At 31.3% G+C, this 10,467-nt stretch overlaps 1 long non-coding RNA gene across 1 annotated transcript; it reads left to right on the plus strand.

Moving 5' to 3' along the window:
* The first annotated feature begins 7,448 nt into the window (after positions 1–7,448).
* LOC132759897 (uncharacterized) lies at positions 7,449–10,240 on the plus strand. The gene is made up of 3 exons (XR_009629785.1): positions 7,449–7,793; positions 9,002–9,181; positions 10,011–10,240. It is a non-coding gene; the product is annotated as an uncharacterized LOC132759897 (long non-coding RNA).
* Positions 10,241–10,467: the final 227 nt, after the last annotated feature.

The raw sequence follows: 10,467 nt of genomic DNA on the forward strand, positions 1-10,467 counted from the left end.
TTTAAGTGAAACTAAGCTTGATGCATATGATCAAATTGTTTTTCAAGGATTATGACTTTCTACAAATAGCCAGAGAGAAATGTAGAAATAGGTCCGGTGGTGTTGGAATTTTTATTAAGAAAAATGTAGCAAATAATTTTACTCGGTTAGATTGTAGCACAGAAAATTTTTTATTCCTGAAATGCAATGTATCTAATATAATATTTATCAATACCTATATACCACCTGAAGGATCTAGGTATGGATCATCTATTGACTTGTTTGATAGTTTAGAAATTACCATTCTTGATTTAAGTGTTAAATATGCTAATTGTCAGTTTTGTATAGTTGGTGACCTCAATGCGAGATCGGGAGTTCTTACCGATTCCACTGTCTATGATAAATATATCTCGGATGATAATTTTGATGATATTACTGTGCAACAAATGGTGTTAAATAATTTAAGCGATCTAGGTTTTCCTATAGAACGTTTTTCCATGGATAGAAAATGCAATAATTTTGGTTATAGACTTACTCACCTATGTAAGGCGTTGAATATTTTTATCGCCAATGGAAGGTGTGGAGCTGATGCGTATATTGGTAAACATACTTGTATTAAAGGCGATGGCAGTTTAATTGATTACTTACTGTTGTCAGGGAAATTGTTTTCTTGTATCACTAGGTTTGACATATTACAATTTGATCCAATATTATCTGATGTACATTGTGCTATAGAGTTTTGTCTTAATTTGGGTATCCAACCAAATAATGATAATACTGATGATGCAGGTATTGATATTAACAGTAATAGCGATGAGTTCTACTGTAAACCTATATGGATAACCGAGGCAAATACTGATTATAGAGATAAATTTGACCCGGATGTTGTTTCTAACTTGTTAGATGTACTTAAGGATGTTTTTGGTAATCAACAGTATACAGATGACTCTGTTAATCAGTTAACTGAGAAGGTAACATCTATTTTAACAGATGCTGCTAAAGATTGTAATTTGTTTAAGAAAAGGCATGTTATTAGTAAACCTAGAAAGCCATCAAATACCTGGTTTGATAGTTAGTGCATAGATGCTCGGTCTGATTATCACAAGTGTAAAAATATTTTTCGTAAAAAACCTTCCAAAAGAAATAGAGAAATATTAGTTAATACTAGCAGAAAATATAAGAAAGAACTTAATAAAAAGTTAAGGAATTTTCAGAGGGCAATTGTTGACAAAATTAAAGGGCTGAAAAACAAAGACCCAAAGGCGTATTGGAGCATGTTAAACACAATACAGTAACAATAAAAAAGAAATTGTTAATAATATTGCCACTGAAGCGTTCCATGAACATTTTAGTAAGTTGAATGAAAATATAGCGAATGACGCACCAGATGATTTCAATGTTTCAAATGTATCTGCGAATAATATAGATTTAGACAAACCTTTTACAGTAGAGGAAATTAGAAGAACCATTCGTTTACTTAAAAACAACAAAGCTTCATCTTCATTTGATGATGTGTTAAACGAGTATTTGAAATATGCACCAGATAATATGTATGAAATTTTTTGCTATTTGTTTAACATCATTTTAGACTCGGGAAATATTTCCTGAAGTATGGAGTAAGGGTATTATTTTGCCAATATATAAGAATAAAGGTGATGTTTCTGATCCAGACAATTATCGTGGTATTACAATTTTTGAGCTGTTTTGGTAAACTTTTTACGAATGTTCTTAATACTAGACTCAATAATTTTTTAGAGAATAATAATATATTGTGTGAAGAGCAAGCTGGATTCAGAAAGAATTATAGTACAACAGATCACATCTTTTCCTTAAAAATGTTAATTGATCTGTATTTGTCTAAAGGTAAAAAACTGTATTGTTCATTTATTGACTACAGGAAAGCCTTTGATAGCATTAATAGAACTGCACTCTGGCAAAAATTGTTAAGTAATAATGTTGATGGTAAATGTATAAAATAATATATGATATGTATAAAAAAGCTAAATCTTGTGTTCAGGTGAACTCCTTTAGTAAAATGTCAGATTTTTTCACAAGTCATACAGGTGTTAGGCAAGGGTGAAAATCTTTCGCCTGTTCTATTTTCTTTGTTTTTGAATGATTTAAACCAGTTTTTGTCACAACATTATAATGGTCTAGTTTCATTATCTTCAGTAGTAAATGATACTCTGAGTAACTTCGATGTTGAGGTTTATTTTAAATTGTACATACTACTTTTATGCTGATGACACTGTAATTTTTGCTGAAACTGCAGATGAATTGCAAAAGGCACTTGATGCAATGAGTAGTTACTGTAATATGTGGAGTCTCCAAGTTAATCCTGCAAAAACTAAAATTGTTGTATTTTGTAAAAATGTACGTGGTATTCGTAATGCTCCTAATTTCATTTTTGAAGGTAATATGTTAGAAGTAGTCGACTCTTTTTCATATCTTGGCGTAAAGTTTTCGTATAATGGTTAAATTTACTAAAAACAAAAAGAATACTTGTTTACAACAAGCTAGAAAAGCAATGTTCTCTGTAATAGTAAAGTCTAGAAGGCTGAACCTGCCTATTAGTATGCAAATACATTTGTTTGATACAATGGTAGCACCCATTTTGTTATATGGAAGTGAAGTGTGGGGAAATTGAAAAATTTAGACTTGATAGATCAATTTCAGTTAAAATTCTATAAACTTATTCTTCGGTTAAAACAAAGCACTCCTAATTGTATGCTATATGGTGAACTAGGGGTGCTACCTTTGTTCTATTCATGTTAAGGCTCATATTTTTATGTTACTGGAATAGAATTTTAAATGCTAAACCTGAGAAAATATGTCATATATTGTATAATGTTTCTTATAAGTTGTTTATAGTGATGATAAACAATGTAAAACTACCTTGGATCAATTATGTACACAATTTATTGGACTCTCTGGGCATGTCAAATTACTGGATGTATAAATATACCTTCTTCACAGCAATTGTTCAAGAACATTGTTAAAACTAGATTGAGAGATCAATATTTACAACAATGGCATAGTTTTGTGCTGAGTCCAGTAAAAGCCTTAATTACAGAATGTACAAAGATTCCTTTGTTTTTGAAAATTATCTAGATACTTTGCCTTACCATTTGTCTAATGCTATTTAAAGTTCAGATGTACGAACCATAGATTACCTATAGAAAAGGGGAGATTCTTTGGTATCCCGAGAGATGAAAAGAACATGTCATTTATGTAATACAAACTCTTTAGGGGATGAATTTCATTACCTGTTTGTGTGTGACTTTTTAAGCAGGAGCGTCGTAAATATATTTCAGTAAGATATACTAGTAATCCTAATACTTTGAAATATTCATTGCTAATGAATAGTACAGACAAAAACAAGCTTGTTAAACTTGCTGTTTATTGCAGGAAAGTAATGCATGTTTTCAAATGATAAACGAGGTTGTGTGTAATATATGTATACATTTTGAAAGTAAATAGTATTGTGTAGATAATATATTAATGTTTCTTAAGGCTAACATGTATTTTTATCACCTATGTGTTAGAAATGGCTCAGTGTCTGATATTGCTCAAATTTTGTCTGATATTGCTCAAATTTAGTCTGATATGATAATTTTCTGTTTATCTAGTCATAGCAATTTTGTATCAGGTCATTTGTTCATGTTATATAGCAAATTTTCCTATGTGTTAGAAATGGCTCAGTGTCTGATATTGCTCAAATTTTGTCTGATATTTCTCAAATTTAGTCTGATATGATAATTTTCTGTTTATCTAGTCATAACAAATCTGTATCATGTCATTTGTTCATGTTATATAGCAAATTTGTATTACGTCATTTGTTCATGTTTAATATGTTGTGTTCTGATGCCTCTCAGAGGCCTAGAATTTTGAAAATAAAAGTTCGATAAAGAAAAAAAAAAAAAAAAAAAAAAAAAAAAAAAAAAAATAATATCGTAATATGTCTAATATGTGGCGACTGTCTTGTCTTTCTCTGTTATAGATTGTTAGTTTTTTAGCCAGCATGTATTGGTGTTCATAAAAATAGAATTTGCAATGAATATAACAGGTTTGGCCTCTTTTTTGATTATTTATTCACTTGTGACACACAAGATTATTACCCCACCCACTCATAACAATAATGCAAAAACGTTTCAAATTGCAATTATCTTAAAAATACCTAATATTTACAATTGAAAAGAGGTTCAAGTAATATTTATATCACATAAGCTTATATAAATAATAGAGAAACATAATCACTTAAGCAAAATGTAACATACGTTACATTCAATTACATTGACATTATTCTAGCATTTTTGAACTATTTTTGAATAATTTATAAAAAATAAAGAAAACAAACTTAGTTACAACAAACAATGCATCTGGTAATATACTCAATTTCTGAAAGTAACTCATTATTTAGTCTTTTCTGTGTCATTTACATATTTGTATGTTACCAAAGTCTCATCCATCAAATATTACCCATAAATGTTATGCAAACTATCAATTTTAACATGATTTAGTAGAAAAATTCATCTATCATTGCCAGGATGGTCCAACTATCTATATTGCACAACAATTAAGTTAGTGAAGAATAAATGCTGAAAATGAGCTGTAGTTATGTCTTTAGTAATGTTTCAAAATTAGAATTTTATATGTTCAAAATGCCCAATTTTATGTCATGTATCATTTAGGTTGCTTTAAAAAATATTTCACCTTTGAAATTGAATGCCATCACATCTTGTTGAACCTATTTATGTTTTCTTCCTTATTATATAAAGAGATATTTAAGTGATCTCCACATCTCTATATCTCTCATAATGCTCATTAGTTCGACTGCACCTAGTCACATTAAAAAAAAAAAGTTATCCTTTCAATAACTTTCAAAGTATTGCATAGTGGTTAAAAAGCTTTCTCCTGCTGTTTTCGATGGTCTTTTCACACTAGATTTACAAGTCGTGTGTTTGCACTTTTCATAAAAAGAACGTCTTGAAATGATTGTTACTGTTACAACAATGGTGGTATGTATTTTAAGCTGTCAGGAGGCCATTTACGCCTTTGATTCTTCCTAGGACCTTACTTCACGCTTAAAGTGTCTTGTTTTACTTAAACATGAAAGTCGAAGGTTTCAACTTTACTGACAACATCGCCACGAAATTTATGTTCTTTCTGCAACTTACACAGTTATTGTCTTAAATAATATACGTTCAACATTTTTTTCTTGTTTCTGAAACTTCTAATCATATTATGGTCTCTTGCAGTTTTCTCTTCTCGTCGTAATGATAACAATACTCATTTTCTATCATTTTGGCTTTACATCCAATCAGCTAAAATGGAATTAAAAAGAGATTACAAAAAAAAACATTGTCTGGTCTTAAAAAAATAATACTATTCATCAAATAAATTTTACCCAAAAAGTGGAGTCCTCTTCAGAGAAATGCATAAATTTGGGTGCACTATAGAGCAAAACGTATGTTCAACGTCAAATACAGCTTTCATGATCACAGACTCAATCAAACCATGCCTGTAATTTTCAGTAAATTTGCTGTTTTTAAGGCTTCCGAGGGATCACCTATTTTACCAGAAATTTATAGATGTGAAGTGCTGTGTGGCAACCGTAAAAAGTTGTCCCGTACTTCACTTCAGTATTGTTATATTTTTCTGGTCTTTCGGGATCATTGAATCCAGCACTTTAAAGTGTTGAGAATTTAGTACCGCTCAATCCGGTGCTAGGGGGCATGAGGGATGTTGCACCTTTTCATTATCCGTCATATACAGACTCAATCAAACCGGCTCTGCAATTTTCATGTAAAGTTGCTTTTAAATGCATCTGAGGGATCACTTTTTTACCAGATATTTAAATTACATCTGTAACTGTTATTGACGAGAGAGAAACAGAATTAAATAAAAGGAGGCATTTCCCTGTGGTCACATGGTTGTAGGTATGACAGGGCTTTCATTTTTTGGCTTATCAAAAAAAGCACCCGAACTATTTATCAATCACTGTCTTCATATAATTGAGTTATCTGTTCGTTTAGGCCAATACTTTCAATATGATTCACAGACAATATGCTGTAGTTTTCATAAATATAGGACGAAAAAGCATAAGGAAAGGAAAACAAAACAGATAGACAAACCCTATTAAAGATAGGCAGATGTTAACAGTATCTCAGAATCAAGTTTTACAACTATCAAATTTCATTTTTTGGTAAAGACAAAAAACAGAGAGCCAGACGGACAGAAAGGCAGATAGACATGTTTTTAAACAGAAAGACAGACGGTGTAGATGGACATACAGATATCTATATTAGCACAAACATCTCTGATTCATTACGTTTGTATTGAAACTATCTTATCTCATGTGTTTGTAAAATTGTACAACGAATTTAACACTCAAAATGGGGATATATTACCACTGGCAAAGCAACAGTTAACTCCGAATATAGCTCCTCATCAATATTTGTAGCACAATTTAGTTAAACCAGAGACACAGATAACATGTTATCTATGTCTCTGGTTAAACCATGGAGCTCAACAACAATTTGAACTGTGACTGTAAAATAAGTTTTCTCCCTTTTTTGGAATCACAATTTTGAAATTACATAATCATTGTAAATTATGTATCTGTTTTTGACTCCCCTGACATCTCATATATCACTAGTATGTAAAAAAGATAATATACTCGTATCACACTCAGTATTACCTTTCAATTCTTATCTTCCAAATGTTATTAAAATGAAAACATAGTAGCTATCATACACAATGACATTTTTATACCAAAAACTAATGATCTGTTAATAAATATCATGCATTTATGATTCTAAAATTAATAACAATTTATTCTAGATTTCGTGCATTGTTTACCCAAACACGCTTCCGTAGTTACATTTTGAAGCTACCCAGGATAAACTTAAATTTGTTTATTTTTATTTTTCCTACTTCATAAACATCTTATTATTAAAAGGAATGTTAATATATAGGCTAATGATCATTTATATCTCATGACAATTGCAAAATCTTTACTGTTTTAAACGATAATCGCTGATTTATATACACGCGAAAACCCATTACAATTCATTCATTGTATTTGATATTTGGGCATGTACGAGGCTAAAAGTTGTAAAAACAAGTAAATATAATATAAAAATTTATACATACTTTGCACAACAGCTTCTAAATCCAACTCCAAGTAGTAAATGTGTAAATTTTGATATATTTAAATCGCGCGGCCTCATAACTTTTGTTTACCTCGACACCGGTTACAGTATAAAACTCTGTGTATGGTGTACATGCAGAGCCGTATAAAAACTCGAAACAAATGCAAAATTTGAATTGCTTTTTTTACTGGTTTGCCATGGTTAGATTTTTTTAGGGTTTTTACCTGTTTTATATGATGTGTATAACAAACTAAAAATGTAAAAAAAGCTTGTGTTGCAATTTGTTTGACGTTAAATTTTACTTTAATCGGACTATAATAACCCTCACGTATTGAACACTTGTAAGTGCAAAATTGGTAATTGTCCAATTTATGAACACCGACAGAAGGGATCGGCAGGTGGGTGGAGAAAAGATAGACGGGTGATTGAGTTCGACGATTTAGTTAGAAATTTAGCTCACTGCAAGGAATGTCGTCTTGGACCTTTATTCTCACAAGCGACAACATTGTGGGGGAGCTTCAAAATGGCTTGGGTGGCTATCTGTACGTTATGTGTTCGAATTTAGAGTGAGGAGCTGTAAATTTGGTTTCATATGGAACAACACACTAGAACAAATCGAAGGGGTGTCCTGCTTTGAAATAAACACAAAGCTTGGATTTGGTAATTATTATTTTTTATTTGAAACAAATTTAGATATTTTAGAATGTTAATCAGCCAGGCCCCGAGGCATAAGATAATGACAAAGTAATTTGAGCTGTGTCGCGACAAACCCAACATAATGGGTTTGCGACCAGCATGGATTCAGAACAGCCTGCGCATCCGCACAGTCTGATCAGGATCCATGCTGTTCGCTTACAACCCCTATAAAAAGTAGACAAACTGATAGCGAACAGCATGAATCCTGATCATACTGCGCGGATGCACAGGCCAGTCTGGATCCATGCTGGTCGCAAACCCATTATGTTGGTTTTGTCGTGACACGGCTCATTTTAATAATTGTAACTTGTAAATATCACAGAATTTACACCAGCTCACAAAAACTGTTTTATTATAGGTAAATTTAATTCTGTCGATATCTCGCCATAATATAAATTGCCGAATAACATCATTAAAATCAATTAATAGAAATATGTATATATGTTCATTATTTCTGAAAATGTATCGATAATAAGAAGTGCAATTAAGTAACTGGCTGAAAATGTCATAAGAAATGTGAGTAACTGGCTTAAAATTTAATAAGATACTAGATAGATAGATAGATAGTTTATTCACATAAGATGTGTACAAAATGCACATGGTCACAAAATACATATATTCAAATATAATTAAACATCACATAATCATCAAAGTAAACATTATTTAGTAGCAAAGTGTCATACAATGATACAACTACATCTTTGGACTGTATTAACAAAATGAAGTGCAAGCATTGCATTTATTTTTCATTGAAAAAATGCTGCACGGCTAGCCTAAACAGTGCATATATGCTAGTCATCTGTGACTCACAGCTAGAAATTTTGGCTAGCAGTACGGGCCTGTACGACTGGCTACTTCCAATGTAAAAATACAATATATGTAACACTTCTCTCTCAATTTTAATTTTCTCGTCAGCTAAACTGGAGATATGCAGCTTTAATGTCTTAGAATACTCTACTTCACACATGACAGTAGGCTCATATTAGTGAACTCAGTGATTTTAATATTTATAAAATCTTATTCATGTGCTAGAAAGTAAAAATTTCAAGCATTACTTAACAGTTAAAAAGGTAATTACGTATTTTAAAAAATTATCATTTAAGGTTTATGCAACATACACCATCTAATTTGAACAATGATTGTAACTGCTTTTTTTTCTTTCATATTTACAGCAATGATTGACAGCATTGGTGGGGCTGTCAAAGTTAACAATTTCTTTGCTACTCTTGATCTTGCTGATAAGCCTAGAAAATCTTAAGGAAATTGAGAGAAGGGCTGGTGAAGTGATAGAAGCTGTCTGAGCAAAATCACAGAGACGGTCAGCTGAAGAGGCTTACAAATAATGAAATGGAGTATGTAATTAACTTGTTACCACAAAACATTTTTACATCTCTTTAATTGAGAATTAAGTATATGTATCTAAAAAATATTTTTGCCATTTAAATAACAAGCCATTGTAGACTATTGTCAAAATTGTTTTACTCCTTAATACGAAAAATAATTGATCACTTCTGAGTTAAACGCATTTAGTGTATAAAATATATTTATAGTCTTTTCAATACATGTGCCATCATTCATGTTAAACATTTTCCACCACAGGGACTGCTGAGGTTCAAACTTTTTCAATGTTTATGTTATATACAGTGTCCGCTCTGTAACTTTCATATACATTAAAGTTTCAATTTTTATTTTAAAAAATAAAATCACCATAGATGAACTATGTGTTGTGAACAAGACACAGGTTTCTTTGTCTCGCTTAAAGGTCACTGCTGGGGTTCACACTTTGTCATTTTTTACCACCACACTTAACATGTAATATAGGTGGTTAATAACTAGAATCCTTGGGGGGCCTTTGTCACTTTCTGTGACAGCTCTTGTTTTTTATGTTTGAAGGTGTGTTTATCATTTATTTGCATGCAGCACTAGATTCAGAAGCATTTTTCTTCTACAGAAAAAAATAAAATAAGACTCTCATTGTGATCATTATAATAAGCCTAAGTAATACACATGCTACACTTAATTTTGTATGGTAATAACTGTAAGATACAAGGTGCTAGATGTTTAAGTCATGGATAAGGATCTTGAAACCCTTCAGAACCTTATATTATTTGCAAGCTTTTCCTTTCACTTCCAAGCACTGTGTATAAAAGCTATCTATATAATATGATGTGACAATTTAAGGTATTGGTCATACAGCAGACCCAGATATACAGACCTTACCAGATGCATTTCTAAGGGAAAGTTCAAGCCAGTAAAGACAGAAAATCCTACATTTATATCATTTGATTTGGAAACTACAGATCTAAAGGAGTTGACATTTGCTTTCCTAAAACCAGATTTTGAATATAGAAAAGAGATAAAAGTCATATGTCACATTTCTAAACTGTGTAAAGTATTGAAATAATCATTATTCCAATTTCATGCTAAATTTCTGGAGAGTAACAGTATGTAATTTAGTAATCCTATAATTTATTTTCTAATGCATAAAGTAATTGTGCAGACAGGGTAACAGTTTTCACCATTACAATATGCTAGCCTATATGGGTACATCTTTTGTCACTTTATAGTACAATATCAATATATTTATTGCAGTTCGAGGTTCACAGATGCCAGATGCCACATATAACACAGATTGCAG

This window comes from Ruditapes philippinarum, unplaced genomic scaffold (assembly GCF_026571515.1).
Source record: "Ruditapes philippinarum isolate M1 unplaced genomic scaffold, ASM2657151v2 ctg2819_1_1_1_1, whole genome shotgun sequence".
NCBI lineage: Eukaryota > Metazoa > Mollusca > Bivalvia > Venerida > Veneridae > Ruditapes > Ruditapes philippinarum.